General features: G+C 47.3%; 1 long non-coding RNA gene across 1 annotated transcript in view; it reads left to right on the top strand.

Annotated features, from left to right (window-relative positions):
* The window catches only part of LOC142001509 (uncharacterized), a 153,194-nt gene that overhangs the window by 69,795 nt on the left and 59,647 nt on the right, over positions 1-23,752 (top strand). The window contains exon 2 of the long non-coding RNA XR_012642508.1: positions 6,385-6,477. This is a non-coding gene — a long non-coding RNA (uncharacterized LOC142001509). The remainder of the gene's footprint in view (positions 1-6,384; positions 6,478-23,752) is intronic.

The following is a 23,752-nucleotide window of genomic DNA, read 5'->3' as shown; positions in this document are numbered from 1 at the left end:
CTCTGTGGTTGGTATAAAGGTACAGCTGGAAATCACATCTGGTCAAAGACTTGCAGCAAATGTTTGCAAGTTCAGTGAAGCACAAGGACTGTAGGGAGCTGTTAGCTGCAGAAGGAAATGACATCAGTTGGCTGGAGGACGTACTAGCAGAACAACTCTGTCTATCTTTTAAGACCAATAGTTTTGACATAAGTGCTTGCAAACAAGCCTTGCAAAATTGCCATAGAAATTCCCTATCCCGGGCAGCAAATCTACTCATGTCCCTGTCATTAGCATGCTAAAGAGAAAAGAAGAAGAGGATATGTCACTTGCATGTTCAGAAGTAATAAATAGACTGGTCCCTACTCAGAAATTGCTGTTTCGCAAAGCAAAGTCATACAGGGATTGGAGTCCAAGGGGAACCTTTTGGGTTTATAGTGTCTCTCAAAGCAAATATTAGACGGTGAGGTAGGAGCACACAGACTCTATTGCGTTCTTATAGTCTGAATCCTAGGAATGGTAAAAATCTTAGCCACTGGAGGATCAGGCTGAGCTTTTCAGTGCAGTCCAGCAGATTTACACATCCATCGAGAGGTTCACAGGTGACTAGTGATTCTGAGCGATTCCATTTTTAGATTCCTAATCTGCAAGGGCGGGTGCTCATCCCTTTATGGAAATCAGGGCCTTTATTTGTACTGGTTAGGCATAAGAAACTGAGGTATCCAAAATAGCTGGTGATTTTTGACATTTAGGATATTCTTGGAATGATGACATTATTCATGTGACAAGGCAGGCAAATCCAAGGAAATGGCAATATACTATAGCAGCATATCCTGTTCTTAGCAGGATCCATGTATGCTACAGGCAAGAGGCATTTTATAGAGGTTGGAAAAGTTTTAGCGGAATGACTTTCCTCCGCTGACCCTGGAAAGCCATTTGTCTGCCCGCTTTATGTTTCTGTGAGTCTTGTCTTCATCAGCTTAATAAAAACAAATAGAATATTGGCAGCCCAATGATCCCGATTACCACTGGAATGCAAGATAATCACTCCACTCTGGGCCCAGTCCTGCAAGGTGCTGTGCTTCTTCTCTGCTCAAACAAGAGCTATAGCTAGGCAGGAGGTCATACTAGTTGATCACAATAATCCCTTCTGGACACACGCATGATTCAGTGGCTATCAGGAAGTTGGACGCACCTCAGAGACAGGTCAGTGCTACAGTATGTTGAGGAGGAAAGATATAGTAAGAAATTCACAGGCCAATGCTCTTTGGCGAGTTCCCCAAAGAAATAGGGGGACATTCTGACATTTACTGGAGGCAGAACTTCTGGATGTTGCAATGACCTGGTGCATATTTTCATTGCTGCCTCTGCAGTGGCTGGAATAGAAAGGAACTGTGGCCTAGTGGTTAAGGGAATAGTTGAGCATTTTAGAGATGTGTATTCAATGATTTGCTCTATTACAGGCTTTCTGCCTGACCTTGAGCTTGTCACTTAGTCTAGTTATGCCTCAGTTTCCCATCTGTAAAATGGATATACCAGCACATCCCACTTCACTGGGGTTCCTGTTGTGAGGATAAATACATTAAAGATTGTGAAATGCTCAGGTACAATGGTAATAAGGACCTTATAAGTGCTTAATTGTGTGTCATAAGCCCACTTTTCATTCTCCTTTAGCTCAAGTGGCAGGGTTTTGTGCCTTTGAATGTTACTCCCATTTCTCTTGTGAAGTCCTGAGTGACCATGGAGCAGATGAAGGAATTTCTTACAGTAAAAGTCCAGGCCTTCAGTCAGCCGTAATCTCTGAAACCTAAAAAGGCTTTGCCAAAAGCTCTGAATCAGTTGCTTGTCGTCACCATTGCAGAGTGTTTGAATGGAAGTAATGTTAGAGCAATGCAATGTGTGCAGTATTGGGCTTTGAATTGCTGGAGTGAAGTTTGTCAACAGGAGGGAGGCAAGGCACACAATGAACTCAATCAATGCAGCGAAGCAGCCACATCCTTTGAGCTAGCCTGAAGTGTATTGTCTGGACCTGGGTGGGGGGCTTGAAGAGCTGCAAAGACAAGCATCTAAGAAACGTCTCTGAACAGGGACTGGAACGTGGTAAAAGGCAATAATATGTAACTGTATTGAAGACAAAGTGAGAGCACAAGTTGTTACCTATTTCAGAACAGAGATTCTGCCAGAGGGAGGTCTCCTAAGAGGAGGATCCCACCCTTCTGAAATGGACAAGGACTGGCTACTGGGGAGAGAATAGTTTAGTTGACAAGAAGCCATAGGTTATGGAGTGTGTTTTTTTTTCTTTTAACCTGGATCCTAATGCTTCTAATCCCCTATGCTTTTATTAGGATCTCTGTTTCAAGTTGTGGCCTATAATCCCAATTAGTTTTACCATAGACGCACCTAAGAGGCTTGCACTTGGGAGTGAACCAGGGAACCTGCTTCTATGGGGGCACTGGCTTAGCGGACATCATGGGGGTTCCCAAAAGGCAAGGAACTGGCTGCTCATGTGTGACTAAGAGGAGCGTGGAAATTGCTAGCAGGGCTCATGAAGTCTGGTGCAGAGTGTTTGTGCTGCCAGCAGGCAGGGAAGGTTTTCTCTCATGGGCACAGACAGGGCTTGCTCACACTGTGAACAGGTAGTAGTGATTCACCCTGCACAACTCCAGTACCCCAAATAGTGTCACAATGTGATTAACCCAAGGCCACAGAGGAGATCAATGACAGAGCTGGGGATAAAACCCATGTGTCCTGACTCTCAGCACAGCATTGTATCATGCTGTTTGCTAACGGCCATATTATACTTGGGAGTGGACTCCATGTTGAAGGACTAGTGGTTAAGAGGCTGAACTAGAGAGCTAAATTAATTTCCTAGATCTGCCACCAATGCCCCTGTGGCCATGGTCAAGTCACCTAATAGCCCTGTGCCTCAGTCCCTGGTTGCGTGTAACAGTCTGTTTTGTCTGTTTAGACTATATGTTCTTTAGGGAAGTGACTATCACTTACCTTGTGTGATGCTCAGCAAAAGGGAGTCCTGATCTGAGTTTAGATCTCTTGGCTACAAACAAAAATAAAAATTATTTGACTTCAAAGCTGGGTACCTTATTTCATGGAGTAGTGGTGGGAAGGGCTTATCACAAGCTTCCTTCTGCACCCAGCTTCCGTCCCAGATCCCACACCTCCTCCATTGACATCACGGAAGAGTGTGGCCCTTGAACACCTTCAAAATTCTTGGAGTGTCCTCTCCCATCAAAAATTTTTGCCTACCTCTGCCTTTGAGGGTCTGATCTTGCAAAGTAGAGAACATCTGAATTTGCTCTCTATGTCATTGTGGCCTAATGGTTAGAATACTGGCCTGGCAGTCAAGATTTTATTCCTGGCTGTGACCTTGGACAAGTCATGTCCCTCTCCAGTGCCTCAGTTTACCCAGATGTAAAATGGCCACAATGATCTTTGTAAAGCACTTTAAGATCTATGACTAAAAGGCACGGCACAAAAATGAGCTATTACTCACTTTGCTTTTGTTGAAACTAGATCATACTTTGCAGCATCATGAGCCCGGTTTTGCATGTATAATGTTTTGCATAATTGTTCCATGGAAAGACCTAATGTATTATTTAGAATTACATAACCAAGTGTTAATTTTGGCCCATTCCTCTGAGAATGACTGTGCCGAATGAAAGTGTTATTTATGATGCATCTCAGATCTATTGTGTACCATAGATAGTGCTGTGATAATGAGCATATACTGCCAGCTCTGACAAGAAGCTATAAAACAAATAGCTGGATGTTTTGCCGTTGCTCCATAGGCTTGATTTCAAACATCAGCCAAATGGTAATAGTTACTGAGGTGGTCAGAGAATCACTGGATACTGGCTGTGGGGAAAAATGTTGACAGTCTTCTATCAGAAAATGCTGTCTTGTCAAAGTTGAAAACAAAATGTTTCACAGGAAAGGGTTGGCATCAGTATTCCTTTAATCTTCTCCATCCATGGGTAGAATAAATTTTGTTGTGTGCACCAACATGTTCACCACCAATAGAAACACAGGCTGCTGGCTGTGGGTGGCTGTGAGGGCTCTGCTTATCAGCTGGGTGGCCCCTAAATCCCTCCTAGGTGGCTGCCCAAGGGCTCAGTTTACAGGGACCACTGTTTGGCTTACATAATGTTCTCAATAGTTAAAAGTCAAAATGATTGGAAGTTGAAAATGGATTCTTTTGTTTCCGCTTCGAGCTTCCCTTGGACTTTTCTCTCACATTCAAAGTTGCTGGTTTATGCGTGTGGTCATAGCCCCTTGAGTCATGGCTTCAGGATGTCTGCACCTGTATTTCCCCATCCATCATCCCTCAAAGGGACCTATGGAAAGGTTTCTGGGTCTCAGCCATCAGTTCTTCAGGATGGAGACCAGTGTTCCCTGTACGTTCAGTTCTTGGGCAGCTACCCACAAGGGATTCAGGTGCCACCCAGCTGGCTAGCAGACCACCCACAGTGGGCAGTATGTGTGTCTCTTGGTGTTGCACATGCCTTGGTGCACAGAACAAAATTTATTCTGCCCACAGCTGGAAAAAATTGGAGGGAACACAGATGGAGACACATGTCTTGCTTCCCTCTGACCAGGGTTTTAAGGCTACACAACTGCCTGCTTTGTGCTGCAATACTCCCAACTGAAGTCTAGTGCCTGTGCTTTGCTTTCTTTCTCAAGGCTAAGAGTGGCGTATGGCCAGCAGGTGCACGTTTATTTCCTGTGTTAGTGTTTTTATGAACTGGTACAGCAATAGAAATAAAATACAGCATGGATTCTCATTTTGTTTTGTTTGTACACCAGCTAACACGTCAGGGTCCATTATTCCTAAGGCAAAAACATTAGTGAGAAAGCAAAATAAAACAAACAAACAAACAAAAAAAACCAGAGTCCTCATGCATGTGCTAAAAATTTACCAGATGACACCCCTCAGTCTTACAGGGCCATGATAAGCCAAGCTCTTTCCAACTCTTTTGCAAGAGTTGTGGTCCAGCTCATTTGCTGGATCAGAATTAAGGTGTGGAGTCAGTTTAAACATAACCCCCTTAAGCCAGAAGCCCTTTGAACTAGTATAGCTGAACCTTCCCCCAGGGCGTTACTTCTCTAGAGGTGTTTAAAATCAGAGTGATTCACCTTACTTACCCCTCGCTGTTTCTCATTCCTGGAGGAGCTCTGTTAGCTCTCCCCACCCCGGTGTAGAACACAATCATTCACACAATCGCTGGCCCACAGCGGTACATAAATTTAATACACGAATGTTCCCCCAAAGGCGCTGTATGCAGTTTCAAGATCTGTCACATCTTGTTTGCACTAATATATTTTCACACGGTTATGCTATGCTTCACTAGCTTGCTGCTGTACTTTTGCGGTATGTTGGTAGCATGTCGGAGTACCTCCTGCTGGCCCAGGCCCTGACGTGTTAGCTGGGGTACAAACAGAAGAGAACGAGGATCCATGCTGTATTATATTTATATAGCTTTACCAGTTTATAAATACACTTGAACCTCTTTAATCCTGCCAGCCCGGGAAACAGGATATACCAGATTAAAATTTGAACCAGGAGAGGGAGGGTGTTGGGTGTGAAAAGTTAGGAAAGGGGGAGTGCTTACCTGCTACCCTACTACTGGGGGGACACATGGATCCATGCTGCCCGCTGCACACAGGCACCACCCCCTGCTACTCTCGTAGTGACAAGGAAAACCCTCCAGGAAATGGTTCTGTCCACTGCCGTTTCCCCAGCTGCGGGGGATGCAGAGCTTCTTCCTCATCTGTACCATTGGTGGTCCCACATGAGGGGCAACTGGAATGCAGAGGTTCAAATGTATTTAGCATGACCATATTTCCCTAGGCCAAATACAGGGCACCCTAGGCTGGGGGGCAGCTGCCCAGATGCGACTGCCAAGCAAGTGCAGCTCCCTGGCTGCCCCATGCCATGGGGCACTGGAATACTCCCCGGTTGCAGGGGCCATTGGCCTGCAGAAGAGGAGTGAGTTTGCCAGCTGCCCCACATGGCCAGGCTCTGGGATTGCTGCAGGGATGCTCTCTGGCCCCAGTGGGGGCTGCCCTATGGAGGGCAGCTGTGGCTTCTGGCTGCCCCACACCTCTGGGTGCCAGGAATGGGTCTACTGCTGCCTGTAGCAGCTGGTCTGGAAGTGCTGCATGTGCTGTCCAGCCAACTCCAAGGGCAGCTCAGCAGGGGAGTGAATATATGGGACAACTACCATTTTTGTGAAAAAACAAATAAATAAATAGTGGCATGCCTGCCTAGAATACAGGACTGTCCTGGTGAAAGTGGGGTGGGTGGTCACGCTAAATGTATTACATTTAATACTTTATAACATTTAGCATCATTGAGACAAAACATTTTGCTTCACTATGGTCTTTCAGATGATTCCACATCACCGCTGTTTTGTCATTTCCATATCATGAAAAAACAGTGACTGGAGAAATGAGATTTTGACACGTTGGCATTTCCCACAGGTAAGATTCTCCACTTTCCAATGAGCTCTGTTGAATACCCATGAGCATTAAAGCATTAGGTAGTATTGTACCTACTTATATGCACTTTCTCTGTGATAAGGCTGATGTCAAAACATATCTTACAAGGCTTTTTGTTCTGTGTTTGTACAGCATAAATGACTGGGGTTCCTAGGCTCTGCCGTAATAGCAATACAGGATAACCCAATGAAAATATATGAGAGCAAACACAGGGGAGCCCCTTCCAAACTGACCAGACCGTGGATCTTATTAAGACCTCGAGGAGTCACATGTGCTAGGGATATGGACGTGATGTAAGCGCGAGGAACTGTGTAGCCAGACACAACAGGGCACAATTTTCCAGCCAGGAGTGATCCAGGGCTCCATGCACACAGTATTGTGCTTGCAGCCAGGAGTCCTCTGGACACTCTCAAACTCTCATGCTTTCCTCTGCCCGTTAAGGTCTTGGCTCTTGCCAGATTTAATGGTGCGTTCTGGTTTAGCAGTGCCGCTGTCCACATGATGCCTTGCACTGGGGACTGCTTCACATCTGTCGTTTAGGGGCACTGCAAGGTGCCCAGATGTTCCGGAAAGGAGCTGGCAGTGCCTGTGTCCCAGTCTGGCTACTGGCAGATGTAAAGAGAGACATGATGGTGTTGGTGCAGCTGCCCAGTGCCTCTCTCACCCATGCATCGGTCGCAGCCCTCCTCTTTCCCAACCATGCTGCCAGCTACTGCAGCAAATGTAGGCAGTTCTCTGAAGCAGGGAGCTACATGTATCTCACAGAGCTGGAGGGGACCTCGAGAAGTCATCAGGTCAGGTCCTTGGCCCTCACAGCAGGAGCTATCACCATCCTGGCCAGATGTTTTTTTTTAAATCTCTCCTGCGCCGGGCCCTTGAAAGGCCCCCTCAAGGGCTGGGCTCACAACCCCGGGTTTACAAAGCCAATGCTCTAACCACTGAGCTCTCCCTCCCTCTCTCGCAGGGCATTCACAGCACTCAGGCTGGATGCAGGGGATGCAGAAAGACACTCATCTCTCCAGCGGACAGCTCCCATATGGGTCTGAATTAGACAGTCAGGTGCCGCTGGGGGCTCAGCTGGGCTCTGTGGAAGAGGGAGGGCAGGGATGCTGCCATGCAGCAAAGCAGAATGAGCGACCTTCAGCTTCAGGGCTGGATGTGGCTCTACCGTAAGGGTAGGTTGTGCCTCTCGGTGCAGCCAGGAATAAAGGGGCCCTGTGTAAATTGCACTCTCCCAGGAGCAGCTATGATGTCTGCCTCCCCTCCGGGAGGGAGAGCACAACTTTTCCCTTGCTGTGGGCAGGAGAGGAGGGCACCACGTACTGCAGCCTTTGACAGGGGGCAGATTCCTCTAAGGGGGAAGTGCTTAGTCCAGGGGATGGAACAGGCTAGAGGTGCAGCTGTTCTCTGCCCCACCCCACTTCCCCTCCAGGCACCCCATGAGCTGTTTGGAAAGCAGAGGCAGTGCTCTGCATTGGAGCCTGACTGGGGAGCCGCCCTTCTCAGACTCGTAAGCCAAGGCCCCTGTTTAGCCCTTAGCCCTTAGTCCATCCCAGTCACCAGCAGTGTTAGAATGAGCCCAAATGCAAAGAGGTTCCAGGAGCAACTGAAGTGACCTGCTAGGAAGTGAAGAGAGAATCTCCTGAGAGTAGGAAGCTGGGAAGCCAACCCTGTAGGAAAAGATTGTTACGTGTAATGGTCCAGATTGCCTGGGTCAATCAAGCTTCAGCTGCCTGGCCCATGTTTAGAAAGGGAAGGTGCTGCAAAAGTGGCATTAGGTCTCCTCAGTTATCCTGTGACACGCACAACTTAGCCAGACTCAAGGGTCGAGGTTTCCTGTGCAAATCTATTAATCACTCAGGCTGATGCTCCAGATGAATCAGGGGAAGACTGGTGCAGTAGTTAGGATGTTAGCAAGGCAGCGAGGGTAACATCTTTATTTTGCCCAGATTTCCTCTGTGACCTTGGGCAAGTCTCTCAGCCACCCTGTTCCTCAGTTTCTCTTCTGTAAAACAAGAATAGTGGGAAGAATAGTTCCTGCCTGCTTCACAGGGGTGTTGTGAGGACAGTAAATTAAATACTGTGAAGTACTAAGATACTTCAGTAATGGGGACCACGTAAGTAAGCTGCAGAGATGGAAGGAGAACTTGTTCTACATGATTTCCTCTTCCAGTTCCCCACAAAGCTCCAAGCACTGCCTGGCGGGAGTGAGCGCCTGGGAGGAAGAGACGGAAGGTTTGCACTGACTCCCCACCAGCTGACTTCCTCTCAGCTGTATATACTAGGCTTTTTTTTTTTTTTTGGATGAGCCAGGTGGCCCATCCTATTGTCCCTTGTGTTACCCTCACATTTGAACATCAGCATCACTGTTTTTCCCTGTGGCAGCTTGGAGAACAGCTGTTAGGTGTGTTACCTAAGCAATAGAAAGCCACTGGTGTGTGCAGAGCCAGTCACACTTCTTCGGTCACTTTGGGGGACCAGCTGGCAGCAGCAAGGCAGAGGGAGATGGGGAGTTATCCAGCTCCACCCATACATTACTGCTCATAGCACAAGACTCTTCCCACAATGGCGTGCCTTGTGGTTAGAGGACTGGCTCTTCACAGCCCCAGCAGTGGCTGCATGGCTTTGAATACATCACTTGACTTCTCTGGTTTCCTCGTCAGTGAGCAAGACTAGACAATAAGGCAATTAAAAAAGTCCCAGTCCATCTATGCTTTCCATTAAGATAAAGGGGAAGCAAATATTATGACAATTAATTTTTTATTATAAATATAATCTGGATACAAACCAGAGAGTCCTTGTGATCTAATGCAGGAGTTCTCAGAGGTTGCCCAGGGAGTACATCAGCTCAGCAAAATGTTTGTCAAGTTTCCCAACAGGCTACATAAAAACACTAGCAAAGTCAGTGCCAACTAAAATTTCATGCAGAAAATTACATTTGTTTATATTATACACTGAAATGTAAGTACAGTATTTATATTCCAATTGATTTATTTTATAATTACATCGTAAAATGAGAAAATAAGCAATGTTTCAGTAATAATAGGCTGGGACACTTGTATGTTTGTCTGATTTTGTGTGAGCAAATAGTTTTGTAATGAAGTGAAATTTGGGGTCTGTAAGACAAGTCAGACTCCTGAAAGGTTCACAGTAGTCTGGAAAGTTTGAGGGCCAATAATTTAATGGTTAAACCATGGAGCCAGGATGACCTGAGAACTCCCAAATTCAAGTCCCAGCGCTGCCACTGATTTACTGTGCAGCACTGGTCATATCATTTAAGGAGAGCTGCATGGAGGATGGAAATTCCATTTAATTAAATATTCCAAAATTTGATGTTCAGAAAAAGAATACCCCTCCCAAAAATGTTTCTGCAGGAAAATTTTAAAAATACAGTTGTGGACCGATCAATGATTAAGTTACACAAATGTTTCATTTTGATTTTTGTCTAAAACACTTGGATCCAAAACTATTTTAAGAATTGCTTTTGGTAGAGGATTTCAATTTGTTTCAACTTCGACTTTTAAGAAACGAGTCTGTGTTCTCTTATATGTTATCACATGTCATACAAAACGCAAACAATTTCAAAGTTATATTAAAATCAAGACAAAGTCAACACATTTCATTCTGGAACTGTCCAAACAGGGCATGTCAACTCTGTGAGAACTATTCCCCACCCGTTTTATTCTGATATGAAGTGTTGATGGACTCATTACCATTTGCAAAGCATTCTTCATTCTCCAGTGAAAAATGGGGCCATCCAACTTTTTCTGATCAGTTTTATCTTTCTGGGCCAGATTATCCCTCCATTCAGTTGGCACAGATCATTGGACTAGGGGCATTGTGGACTCTCTTGGAAAGCTATCAAAACAGTCTGTGCTCTTTCAAAGCCTGGTTATCACTAGGCTATATAATCTGAAGGCACCCTTGTGACTTGTAACCCAATATGAAGCAACTTGATCTTGTTCCAGACCTGTCTTTGGAACTCAACTGTGGCTTAAATCTGATTCCAGTCTGATTCCCCTGGTGAGTGAGCAAGGGGCATGACAGATATTGAAGGGGAAGAATGGCGATCAGCTGAGAAATAGCAAACAAGGGGCAAGCAGGGAATGTGGTGGCAGGTGAGACGTGCTCAGAAAATGGAAGGAATAAAGGTTTTACTGCAAACAGTAAAAGCAAATATGAGACTATCACAGTGAACATAAACTTAACCATCTACCAATAGCCTCTTCACCGCAAATCACTCTTTACCTGAATCTGACTATGAGCCACATTGATATAAAGGTCAATGTAGCTTCACCTTGGCTGAAAAGTGGAGACAAAAGAATGTGTTCAAACTAGCTAGGGTAAAATCAGAGGCAGCTGGGTGCCCTGTGCATTTGCAGCTTGAATTATGTCGGTAAAGGCTTCTAATCCCATTTCTGCATTTGCTGGGTGACTGTAGTCTCTGTTGTCTGTTTAGACTGTAAGGTATTTGGAATAGGAATTGTCACTTGCTGTGTGTATGTATCACACCTAGCACAAGGTGGCTCTATTCATGGTCGCAGCCTCCAGATGCATCGTAATTCAAATAATAATCTTGGAAAGGTTCTTCACCTGTCAGGCTAGTGAACACTGCCAAACATCTACACCACGAACAGCCTACGGCAGAGGGTAGTAAGTGCCATTCAGCATAGCACAACCTGGTCCCTTCCCCATCTGGACTACAGCTAGCCAAATTACTTCATCGAAATGTGTTTTATAAGGAATGGCTTCCAGAGCAAAATCATAACAAAAAGACTAAAAAATCCAAGAATATTTCCCTAAAAATATTCACTTTGAAAATTTTTCAGATTTTGAATACTATTTTTTTAAATCAAAGCTGAACATTTTCGCTAAATAGGGTTTTTTTTCCAAAATCTCACCCCCTCCAATTTTTCATCAAAAATCCTAATTATTTTTGTGAGAAGCTAAAAAGAAAATGATTTTTTTATTTGCAAATTTCCCCGTGAAAAATAATTGGCGTTTTTCAAGCAGCTTTTGTCGGCACTCAAAACAATTCCCTCTCTCCCCCCACAGGTAGGGGGTTGACAGAGATGGAAAGCCGGAGGCGGGGTACCAGAAGAAGCAGGGCTTCAGGCAGATGGGGGCTGGGGAATACATGCCCCCTGCCCTGTGCTAGCCCTTAGCGCTGTCCAGAACACACTGCAGGGCTCCAGCAGTGATTTAAAGGGTCCAGGGTTCCAGTCACTGCAGCTATTACAGTGGCAAGAGCTGGGAGTGCCAGTCCCTGTTGAGTCATTGGACCCTGGGTCAACTCCCCCTATGTACCCGGTCCCGTCAGTGGGCCTGTCGCCAGGTGTCAACAAATGTCTGAGAATTTAACCACTCAGGTTACAGCTATGCTGCGGAGCCAAATCAATGGCACAAAGTCTCAGCACCTGGGTCAGTTCACTCTGGCTTGGGCTGTGGGGTGAAATGCAGGGCAGATGCTCTGGTTCCAGGCCATGCTCTCAAACCTGATGAGGGGAGAAGGTCTTGGCCTGAATGTCTTACAGCTTGGTCACGGGTGGGGGTGCTGAGAGCCAGCAAACCAAATTGTAACTCATGATGAAAACTACTTCACCCTGGGAGTTATAGCACCCATGGCTTGAGTCCCAGGTGCTGGTATCAGTTAACCAGGGTGCCTGGGACTGAGTGTCACAGGTTTGTCTTTGCAGTGCAAACAGACCCTCACTGTCTCCATCCTACCATCTGTGAAAGGTGCAAGGGGCCTGAATTACTGGTTTTTTGCAGAGTGCTTTGACATGCTTCGATGAAAGGTGCAGCATTGCAATGTACTGGCATAGGCCGCACTGCAAACACCTGAGTCACAGCAAAAGGCATTTACTCCCATGAGCAGCCCAGAGAAGTCTGGGTAAAGGATTCACTCCACCCTTTGTGCTTATACTAATTTAGAACCTCACGCCCCAAACCAGCAGGCACTTAAGCACAGGCCTAACTTCAAAGGGGCTACTCACATGACTAGAGTTACACACCTGCTTGAGTATTTGGTGGATTGGAACCATGTCCACAAAAGATCAGCGACTTATGCCCTAATTGACTCAAGCTGTGCATTTTCTTAATGTTCTCTGCTAGAGTTTTCATCATGATCCATTTGCTGTGTCACATTTAAAAATACCCTCCCTAGACCTATAATTACTTTAAAAAATACCTATTCTTTTGCAGTTACGACTGTAAAAATCCCTGCCTCTCTCCCTGCAGAAAAAGTTTAAAAAATATAGAGGGAAATCTCTCAAGGTCAAGCCGGTCTCATCCTTACATGAATTGAAATAAATTGCTTATTTCCGGTGTATCGATAGAATGGGAAAGACCTTTTATATGTAGAATTTATTAATATAGAGTTTCTGCGTCATTAATTACATTAGATTCTTCTACTTGTTATTGCGAGTCATTTTCATAAACGAGCTGAGATAATGTAATGAAGTCAGAAGACAAAGAACGGAGTACAAAAGTGTAAGCATTAAAATGCTATTTGCTTATATCCATGCATGGGCCTGCTCCCCAGCTGGTAGAATCCCCCTTGAAATCAGTGAAGCTACACCAACTTACATCAGCTCAGGATCTACCCAATGTATGTCTAGGTTCATGGGAGAGGCACTGGCCTCATTCTCTTTGTTGTTCTCCCAAGTACTGTATTAAAGTTTAATAGACTCTGCAGGCCTGATTCTGCTTTCCGTCATGCTGGCGTAAAACAGGACTAACTATTAGAGTCGGTGAAGTGATGCTGGATTTTAAGTGAGATCAGAATCAGACCCAGTGTGTCTTATTTACTGCTCAAAACCACCTGCTCCAGGAGATAAAGCAGCTGCTATCTGTCTAGCTTTAAATGTGACATTCAGCCAGTAATATTCCTGGGCCCCTCATCGTTTTTGATGTTGTTGATTTTTCTTAAATGTCAAAAGAGTTTTTAAACTTCATTTGAATTCTCCTACCAAGCCTCCCCTCGCAGTTCTGTCACCTCTTCTCCTCCTTTCCAAAGAGATCTGTCTGCTGTGCTGTTGCCTCTCACTAGTCTCTTACTAAGGGGGAGATGGGAGGGAAGGAAATCATCCCTATGTTTTATTTACAAGGGAGCTTTTGTCTTTGTGATTCTCCCCCCACCACCTTCTCTAAGAGCAGAGCAGCTCTTCTGGATGGGTCAGTTCAAGTTTGGCAAGGAACTTGCCTTCCCACAGGTCACTTTATTGCAGCTGGACCATAGAGGAGGGGAATCAGGATTTTAATTCAGATGCTTGACTTGTGGTGCTGAGGGTGTCTGTGTGCCTGAATATATGTCTGGGAGATGAGGCATGATCCAGTGGATAGACAGCTGGGCTGGGTATTAGAAGACCCACACTGTATTTCTTGCTCTGTGACTGACCTTCTGTGTGAGTGATTTTGGGGAAGTCACTTTCCCCCTCTGTGCCTCTGTTTCTTTTCTCAGGCTTATCTGTTTAGCTTGTAAGCACTTTGGGCAGAGGCTGCCTCCTACTAAATATATGTACAGCACCTAGCATCTGGGGCCCTACTATTGATTGGGGTTTATAGACGCTACTCTAACACAAATAATGAATCTATTTTTCTCTCTGGCTGTGTGTGTAAATACTCAGAGTTTGTGCATCTGTCTGTCCATGAATCCATCCATCTATCTGTGAGTGCATTTGTTCAAGAACTTCTCCTGAATGTTAAGAGTTAGGACACCCAAATTTGATATGAAGCTTCCTCTTATCCAAACTTTAAGCAAGGTCTGGGTTTGGTTGTGCCAAGAAAATGGGATGTGCCTGGAATTTGCTTGTTTTCCATAACAGGGAGAGGGAGCGGTCTGATAGGAGGTACAGTTATGTTCCCCAATGACCACAGGGGGCAGTGAGCTCAGGGGACCATTACATGGCAAGGTGACCACAGGGAAGTGGCTGCACCAGAAGGAGTGTAGCCACTGGGGCTCTCCATATTGCTGGCCTTCAGCCCAGGTAATTTGTCCCTTTGCCCTCAAACTCCTCCTTCCTAGTCCTCAGCCACAGTGCTGGATTGGGGTGGGGGTGGGGAGGGAGCCCTGCTAGCCAGCAGCCCTCAACCTCCCTGAGGAACCACCAGCTGTCTGGGCATCACAGACCCCTCCCTCCCCTGTTCCTTGTGAAGAGCTGCTGGGCAGCCTAGCCCTGCCCCCTCAGAGAGTGGATACTGCCCTAGATGGATCATGGCCTTAGCATGACCATTCTCGTTTCTTCAGGATAGTAAGGTCACTATTTCTGGAGATAATATTGTGTGACTTAAGTTGCCAATCACAGGCCAGGAGGAAATAAACAAAAAGTGGAAAGAACACCTCATGGGTCAAAATTTGTGCACAAGAGCTATGCCTCAGCTGTGTTTGTAGGGACCAAGAACAATGCAAGATGAATTCCTGGCCTGAATTCCCAACAATTGTTATTCATGAGGACTAATGTGACCACCTCTATGGCAGTGCCAATCCCCCAAGCTGCTTAGTCTCCAAGCAGAAGAGACACTAGCAGAAATCTTCCAATAGTACAAGCTCTGATGGTGCTGAGAGGGTGTGGGAAGCGCAGGTGACCTGACTGGCTGGAAGTTCTGAAAGTATTCCTGATGGTGCAAAGGGCTCTTAGTTTGTTCTTGTTCAACACAAGGCTTATACTGATTATCATTTCATAAGGGAAACCTCTTCCCCTTCTAAATCCCTCCAGCCTTCTCCTTGCAAACAACATGCAGCTAATTTAACCATGGACCTGCCTTTACTTTCAGTCTGCATCCTGCCCTTACGCTGTCCTGGGGACTGCACAGTGTGAAGCAGAAGAGGCTTGTCTACAAAGTGGCCCTCCCTAGAGTGCTTACTAAGGGTGTTGTTGCAGCAAGTAAAAGGAGCCTGGGCTCCATCCGCTTTCCCATACTCTTGGCAGGAATTCACTCTGCCAAACTAAGGGAGTTAAATGATTTCCTCCTGTTTGGGAATTAAGATCATTGCAACTGAGTCAGTTCTAGGGGCAGGTGAACAGGTCAGTCCTGTTGCTGCATCATTCTGCTCCTCGCTGCCCCTCATTCCTGGCAAATATGGAAATGTAATACCAGCTCTGCAGCCCCTCTGAGCTGCAGGCTGAATTCATTCTATGTTTTCTCCCATGGCTGGTAGCAAATATCCATTCCAGGTGGGTTTAGTGAGCCCAAAGGCTTCACGCAAAGACTTCTGTAGGAGGCAGGGAGATAGAGTCCAGGTTTTTCTCTTCTGAGGGTCTGTATGTGCATTTTCTTCCAAGTCAGCAAAGCAAACCTGTTCAGGTTCCTTGTACATGATCAGCTGGAGGGAGACTGCCCTTGCATCCAGGAGTTTCATCAGCAATCACTGAGCAGTTTTCCTGTAAAACAGTGATTGTAGCTTATTTCCACATGGGGACCCAGGTATTGTGGTGCCAGTCCACTACAAATCTGTCTCTTTTGAGGATACCAAAGAGTTTGCTGAAGTTTAAGCTGAACATGAAGGATTTCAGAGGAATGATGCCAATTTCAGTTCAAATGTGTTTGCACCCATGGAAATTCAAGAGTTTGGACTGGAAAGAACTGAAGTTTCTCATGGCCTCCTTGCAAAGCTACCATTCTCAGTGTGTGGAGGTAGGTGGCTGGTTTCCCTGCTTGCATGGGATTGTCTTGAGTTTTGTTTTCTGGTACCTGCAAGCCTCAGGATTGGCTCACACTCCAGAGCTTTGCAACAAAGGTGAGTAGACTGTGTCAAATCCCACATGGGCAGCAATAGTCCAGCTCTTCACAATCTAATTCCAACCTGCCTAGTGCATTGGTTACGATGGGCTATGAAGATATACGCACTGCTGTTATTTGTCCTCCTCTGCTCCAGCTGTTAAAGCAATTTCTTCTTCAGAGACTTGCCGGCTTGGCTCCAGAGAAGCCCCACCCTCCCTTGCTCCAGATCTCTGCATTTGAGTCAGAAACTCCATGAAAGCTGCCTATTTCCTGCATGAGCCTGTAAAATTGTGGAAGATAATATTTCAGACCTGCTGGTACCTGATTGCGTGTTTGTTGAAAATGGCAGTTTGTGTTATGCCTCTGTCATTAAGGATGCTCAATGATCTTGACATTATTAACTAAAGACAACACTCACTGCTGAGAAACAGGTTTCTACTCAGATACTCCAAGGAACACTTGAAGGAGCCAGCGGGAGGGGGACGCAGAGGGAAGAGTCATAAAAGCTTTTGAAGCCAATGAAAAACGCAGCAGAGAGTTTCATTTTGTGTTGAAATCCATTGCCAGTGAACAGAACACAGCCATGCAAATCTCCAAACTTAAAACACTGAGCACATTCGAGAATGCTAGACCACGGTGCCACAACTCAGAGACATCCAACAGAATATGAAGTTGGTCTGGATGGGGGAACAGCAAATTGCAGGGTCTAAAGCAAAATCCTAGATCTGAGCATCCCTGGCCTCAGAGGCAGAACCTGGAGTTGAAATCCATAATTGGTCCTTACCTCTAAGAAGGGCAAAATTCAGGCCTGGATCCAGCTCAGGGAAGAAGCGTGCTGTGATAGTTTAGGTTTGAATCTGGGCTGCTAGTTGTGCCACCCACTTCTCCTATTTACACTACAGGTTGCTCCTGATTTACACCTGGAGGGGCAAATCCACAGCCAGTGTGAATCATCATAGTCCCATTGAAATGAATGTTGTGGATGTTCTTGAGGGTGTGAAGTGGCTGCAGGTCGCTTTTTATTCCTTGACCTCAGTTTCCCATCTTTGAAATGGGAATGTTACTCTTAGTTTACTTTGCAGTGGCATTGTTAGGTATTCATGTGTCTGAGCCACTCCGGGAGTGTGTGGAGGAACACCATGGAAGAGCCTTCAGTGTTCCTGGTAAGCTGAGCACTTGGGGGCTGCCCAGAAGAGACTCAGGAGCCACCGACCTCATTAGCACAGCACCCACAGCCGGCAGCATGTATTTCTAGTGGTGGTGCACATCCTCCTATGCCCTGATGCATGTAACAAAATGTATTTCACACCTGGATGGAAGAAGAATTAGAGGAACCCTGCCTTCAAGTGAGTAATAAACCCCATACAAATGCTTTTTAGAGCTGGCTTAGAGTCCAGATTTTTGTTTTGGGATGCTGTCTGGGAAGCGGAGGGTGGAAGGGTGTGGCAGAAAGGTGGGAGGGTCTGCGGTCTACCCCTCTCCAGTATTAAACCAATTCCTACCCAGCCGTATGAAATGCACCAGTCTGTCACCTCCAAACTTTGGGGTCACTTGGGTATCTGAGCTGGGATGCAGCTTACCCAGAGGGATGTCATGTCTCACACCCAACAGCCCTGGATCTCATGGAAGTTTGAAATGTGCATCTCAGGAACACATCTTGGGAAAGCCCTCAGAACCAGTAGTGTTGAGAAAGGAGGATTTGGCAGAGGGGAGATGGTGGCTTAGGGAAAGGGAAAGACAGAGATGGAATCTCATCCCTGCTGTGGAGACTGGAAGTCTGCTACTTTCTCTGCTGGTTCTGCTCCTCTTGGGGTGTTTACTTTTTCATTAGCAACCATTAGACCGGGGACCAGTGTTGGACCACCAGACTTGTTCCCCGGCACGTGCCCAAGGACTGTCCTCAGCATGGCTCAGTGAGGGGTCATGGACAAATCTTGTTTCGGTTGCGGAATGCTTTCCAATGTCACTAATATCTCCTGAGGCAGGCCGTGTCTCCACCTAATACCCCTCAAATTGCTCCATTAGTGCTCTCTGCTTAATTCCAGGTCACTGGCGTCCCAGCTTCCTGGGGCTGCACTGAACCAGGAGAATATTATTACTTAATTAAGGCTCTGATCCCTGGGCCCTGTGGCTGCTCCCGAGACAGTCCTTAAATGACATTTCCCAACATCTGTGGGAAATCTCCCTCCAGCTCCTCTTGCAGTGGGGGCAGGGGGAGAAGGGTGCACTGCTCACAGGAGGGCAAAGAAGGCCTTAGGGAACAGGTTAACACCACACAGCTTGCTGCTGAAGTTAGATGGGGGAGGATGGATCTCGATCAGTGTTGACCTGCTTCAGACTCTCTTGGCTTCTCTGGTTTTGTTTTTGTTTTTTTTTTTTTTGCAAAATCTGCAAGTGGAAACTGCATCAAGCAAGCAAACCAAGAAACTCACCCTCCACGGAGACATGGTTCAATGTCCCATGTAGCAAAACTTAGGCCACTCACAGAGGGAAGGAATGAGTCTCCTCTACAGAACAAAAAAGCAGGCTTGTAGCAGTTTAAAGACTAATGAAATAATGTGTTAGGTGATAGTTTTAGATAATTAGGTAAGAGTTAGATCATTTTATTAATTTTTTTGTTAGTCTTTAAAGTGCTCCAGGACTGCTGGTTTGTTTTGTGAAGAAACATACTAATACAAGGGTATTCTCCTCTACTGCCTTAGCTGAGTGCTAGCTGGATTGGAGCTCCAATTGTTGAGGCTCCTCCACGAAGCTCTGGAGGTCCCAGGTTTGAATCCCTCTCTGGGAGGTTATACATGTGAACACGTCCTGTCAACCCACCACTTGATAGTATGTGGGGTGAAATGGTAGGAAAAATCTCTCTGCAGTTTCGAATGTCCCTGAGCGGGCTGCTTTCCCCAGCCTGACAAGAGTGACTCTCATCTGGTCAAATGGGAATCCCAAAAGAATATTATGAGAGAGCAGGAGATGTGGAGAGTGAGACAGAAAGGCACATCCGGGCAGAGGACAGAAATGCAAGGAGGAAGAATAGGAACTAGGGTTGTTTCAAATGTTCCCTCTCATCTCTTCCATCCATGTGTGGAATAAAATTTCTGTGCACTGAGGCATGTGCGATGGTGGAAGAAGAAGCCAGTGGAAACACAAAGCCTAGCTGTGGGTGCTCTGCTAATCAGCTGGGTGGGACTGGAATCTCTCCTGAGCGGCTGCCCAAGGATGCAGCTTACAGGGAGAACTGGTGCCTATCTCTTAAATAAACAAACAACGACATCTGCCTGCCCCCAGACCCCACCATGTACACCTGCATGTCCAACTTGCTCCCTGTATGTGTCTCCCTATCTGACCCCTGGGGAGAGGGCACTAGATCTGTGGACCCTTATGGCTGCTGCAGCCACTGGCCTTACCAAACAGAGCATGATGGTGACCCCATCCATCTAGCTCCCTCCTGGCAGTGACTCCCCCATCGAGGACCTGCCTGTCCAGACACCACTGCACCGCAGGACCCCCACTGGTGCCAGAGGCTGGGGGACCAGTGTGGACGTAACTGACAAAACTCCAAGCTTTGAAGCCCAGGAAGGCTCACACATGTCTCGGGACAGGAACCCTAAAAAGGGGACAATCCTGGGATGGCAATTCTGAGAAGGAGAGAGAGAGAGGCTGAGTCAGCAAGTGCATTTCCCCTCCAGCCCTGCGCTTCGAGTCCCAGCTGAGGTGCTCAAACACTGCACAAGAAGGCTGGTTGTTCTGGATTCCGCACCAGGAATGGCAGCACAAGAGCCATGCCAGGAAGGTTGTTCCTGCTAGATGTCCGGTCTGCTTGTTCAGGACTCTACACAACGTAGGCTCCATGTGAGACGGCAGCTGGGGGCTCTGGGATGCAGCTGTGTGGCCCCCAGAATAACCTGGTTTTGTGCAGCGATAGGGGTAGTGTAGATTTAAGGCTATCGTAGCATCTGTGCAGGTCAAAGCACTTTGGATTGACCAGGATAAATATCTGAATCTCAGCATCTTCTGAGATTGGGCTGCCTGCTGCTGATTCTCTTCCTGGGTCTGGATTTACCCCTATGTTATCGGGGATTGTTACTTTCTGGATCTTTTCTGCTCGCTCTGAACTAGCTTGGCTAAGCCCCACCACAAATCCACGTGGGCTGTGAGAGAAGGACTGTAAAGGACTCTCCAGCACAGCCTCACTGATCCACACTCGCACAACCTGCATTAAGCAGATGTTTTTTTCCTCATCGTATGAAGGAAAATACCTCCCTGACTTCCTGTCCTCCTGGGCCTGCTCCAGAGCGACCTGGGCAGTCCTGCTACGTGAGTGTCTGTCCTCGGGGCTATGGAACTATTAAAGCACCTTGCAAACTGATGGCTACTAGCACAGAGCAGAGGATGAAGAAACACAGCAATTCATCCCATTTATGCATTTGCTTGATGAGGGTCTGTACTGAATTCCATAATCACATACTATCTTTCTCCAGGGGACCCTGCCTCATTTGGTGCAAATACCACAACTAGCATGACTTTAGAACAAATGTCCTCTTCTGACCAGCTGTGCTCACACCCAGAAGGTCATGCAGTACAAAAAGAACTCAAAGAAACACAAGGCAGACAAGACTACGTAAGTCAAGTAGCTGGACAGCCAGAGAGGACCACAAGTTCTGCCTGTGGCCAGCAGCCTCGAGAGAGAATCCCACTGAAGTTTGCCACAACCAAATGCTTTCTCCTCTTCTCCGGGAGAGATGCTACAGCCTGGGGCCACCACAGGGCACTCCATCCATGAGGAAATGCCATCATTTGGCTCTGGCTGCGCTGGAGGAAGGGAGGGCAAATACTTTTCTCTGTGTGTGCCTGCCGATTACAAAGCCGAAGAATGGCGAGAGAAAATGAAAATGGAAAGGCGCTGACAGCCCAGGGCGAGGTATTTCAGCTCCAAGACAAAACATTCTGTGTTAATTATAGAATAACCTTCATTTAAATGCAAATAAGCCTGTAATTAAGATAAGGGCCTTGTCATTTGCCAGCATACCCCCCCGCCCACCGCCACACACAACTCTCTGCCTCACCATCCCTTTGGCAGCTGTGGGTTCTGAGCCGTTCCCTGCTTTCCTGATGGGCTGCGGCTGCAATTGAGGGAAGAAGGGTCCTTGCGAGGTTGGCAACAGAGAAAGTTGGTGCTTTGCCCTTTCGGCCGAGTGCAGGTGAAAAAGCTAGGTGTGTATTAGAGAGGGGTCTTTGTGACTTGTCTAATGGGATTCTGAATTCAGCAGCTGATCCACACAGGACCATGAGATGTGTCTGCTGTAGGGGGCTGGGACCCAAACCCTCACCACTGAATACAAGGTGCTGATTGCTCTTTCACCGGCTGGCAGCAATTTCAGCCCCCAGGGCAGAACAGTCAATGGGCAGCCATGAACCAGCGGCACCCACACGATTCGGTCCACCTGACATATGCGCAGTGTTGTGCCTGCGCTGCTGAGCACGGCCAGGGCTTCCACATGCCATCCTGGCTGCCTTCACCACCACAGCTACCGCTCTGCACATGCCAAGGAACCCTGCAGCCCCCCTGGGCAACTTAAAAGGGCCCGTTGCTCCCAGGCACTGCCACCTGTATTGCAGCACTGGCTGTGACCGGGGTCTCTGGGCCCTTTTACATCATCTGAGACAGCTGGGATTAGGAGCTAACAGCAGGCTAACAGCTGCTGGGAATTGGGGCTAGCCCGTGGCAGAACAGCTGAGGTGGAAGGCTGTGGGTGTTTTCCCTTGGACTCTGGCTCTCATAGAGGTGGATTTCTTTGGCTTGGCTGGAGGGCTGAGTCATTGCAGTAACCTGCCAGAGCTGGAGTTGGAGACCCTTCTGAGAGAGGGGATGCTGAGACAGCAGATGGTCCTGAAGCCAGCCAGGGTGGATCCTTGGGCAACTGTAGCACCTCGGTCCCAAAGGCACCTAGACACTCAGCCTGCATTACACGGAAGAACAAAAGTCGAGTGTCCCTGGATAAGTGTATGTGGGTGACTTTGGGTGTATGTGGCCTGCAAACCACAGGGCAGCCTGGCTCAGCAGCCAGAGAGGTCTTTGTACTTAAAGACACTGTGCACAGAAAGCCAAGGTATAGCTGCTGCATTGCGGAATCTGCTGTCCGTGTGAGAGGGCCGTGGCATGGGCCTGGTGTGGAGGTGACTGCAGGAATGGGGCTGGGGGCAGAGAAGCGTGTGTGGAGTGGAAGGAGAGTTTGTGTAGGGGTGATGGAGCGATTTGTATAGTGGAGGTGCTGACAGCCATTGGACCAAACTTTAAATCCTGTGTATAGTGGAAACCACTTCAAGCCAGGGGATGCTGCAGCACCTTCCACACCCCTAGTTCCAGCACTTATGCCTGCGTGGCTTGGTGGGGGTGGCAGCAGGTGTGGCGGAAAATGGGGAAGAGGAGGGTGGGTCTTGTGGCTGTAGGCTGTGATTCCGCAGAGCTGGATTCAATTTGGGCTTGGCCACAGCTTCCCCACCACTTATATTACAGTGGCACCTGCAGGGGTCCACGAAGAGCCAGCCCATCTTGTGCTAGGTGCTGTACATACACAGAGCAAGAGAGAGTCCCTCTGCCCAACAGACACTAAGGCTGAGAGGGGAAGCATTGACTCTGGGAGGTGCAGTGAATGGAGGCACTGGCTGAGCTGAGAGAGGATCCCATCTGCGTGACCTTGGGCAAGTCCTTTCATTTCTCTGGGCCTTGTTTCCCTGCTGTTAAAAGGGTAGCAATACCACTGGCCTCCCACTCCCCATCTGTCTGCCCATTCAGATTTGTGGCTCTCTGGAGCCAGGGGGACCACTAAGTGGAAGTAAGACAACAGAACCATGTGGGGCTTTCAGGGATCATACAGTGATAATAAGAACATCTCCACGTATTAGAACTTGTTTTCCCCGGCCTCTTCCTGGTGCTGACAAGCATCCTGCCAGCCGGAAGCTCTCAGTACTGGAAATACACAAACCCCTTTTTGTTTTGGACCCAGACTAATAGCTTCAGCTGACAGTGGTGGGCAAATGACACCAGTTTTCTAGTGTATCATCATGTCATAATCTGCAGGGAGCCTATGTACATTTCTTGGGCTGGGAGCATGTTTGCCCATCACTGCGTCTCCCCATTGTTATCATCCTCTTTCCTCCCAACAGGTGCAGGGAATGAAGGGGGAGCGGGATGCTGTGCTGCAGAACAGCCCTTTTTGAACGGATAGTCTGCAACCTTTGCTTAAACTGTCTCCATCTGTATTAAATGTTATCTCCTTGCCTGGCTAAAGACACATGAGTCAGGGGAGCAGAGATGCCTTTGATCGTGTTTATCTTGTGCTTTGAAAGGGCATTTGAGGGATTAACTCAGGAGCTGGGGGGGGACTTCAGTGTTCTGATAAGTGGCTTAATGCTACATCTCTACCATCCCCGCCTCACATCCATAATGGAGCATTTTCTGGGCCTGCATGGCCCGACGAACAGCAGGAAGGTTTCATGATAGAGCTAGAGAAATTCAGCCAAACCTTTTCAGCTAGCT

This window comes from Carettochelys insculpta, chromosome 25 (genome assembly GCF_033958435.1).
Source record: "Carettochelys insculpta isolate YL-2023 chromosome 25, ASM3395843v1, whole genome shotgun sequence".
In the NCBI taxonomy this organism is placed as follows: domain Eukaryota; kingdom Metazoa; phylum Chordata; order Testudines; family Carettochelyidae; genus Carettochelys; species Carettochelys insculpta.
This window is presented reverse-complemented; position numbering and strand designations above follow the sequence as displayed.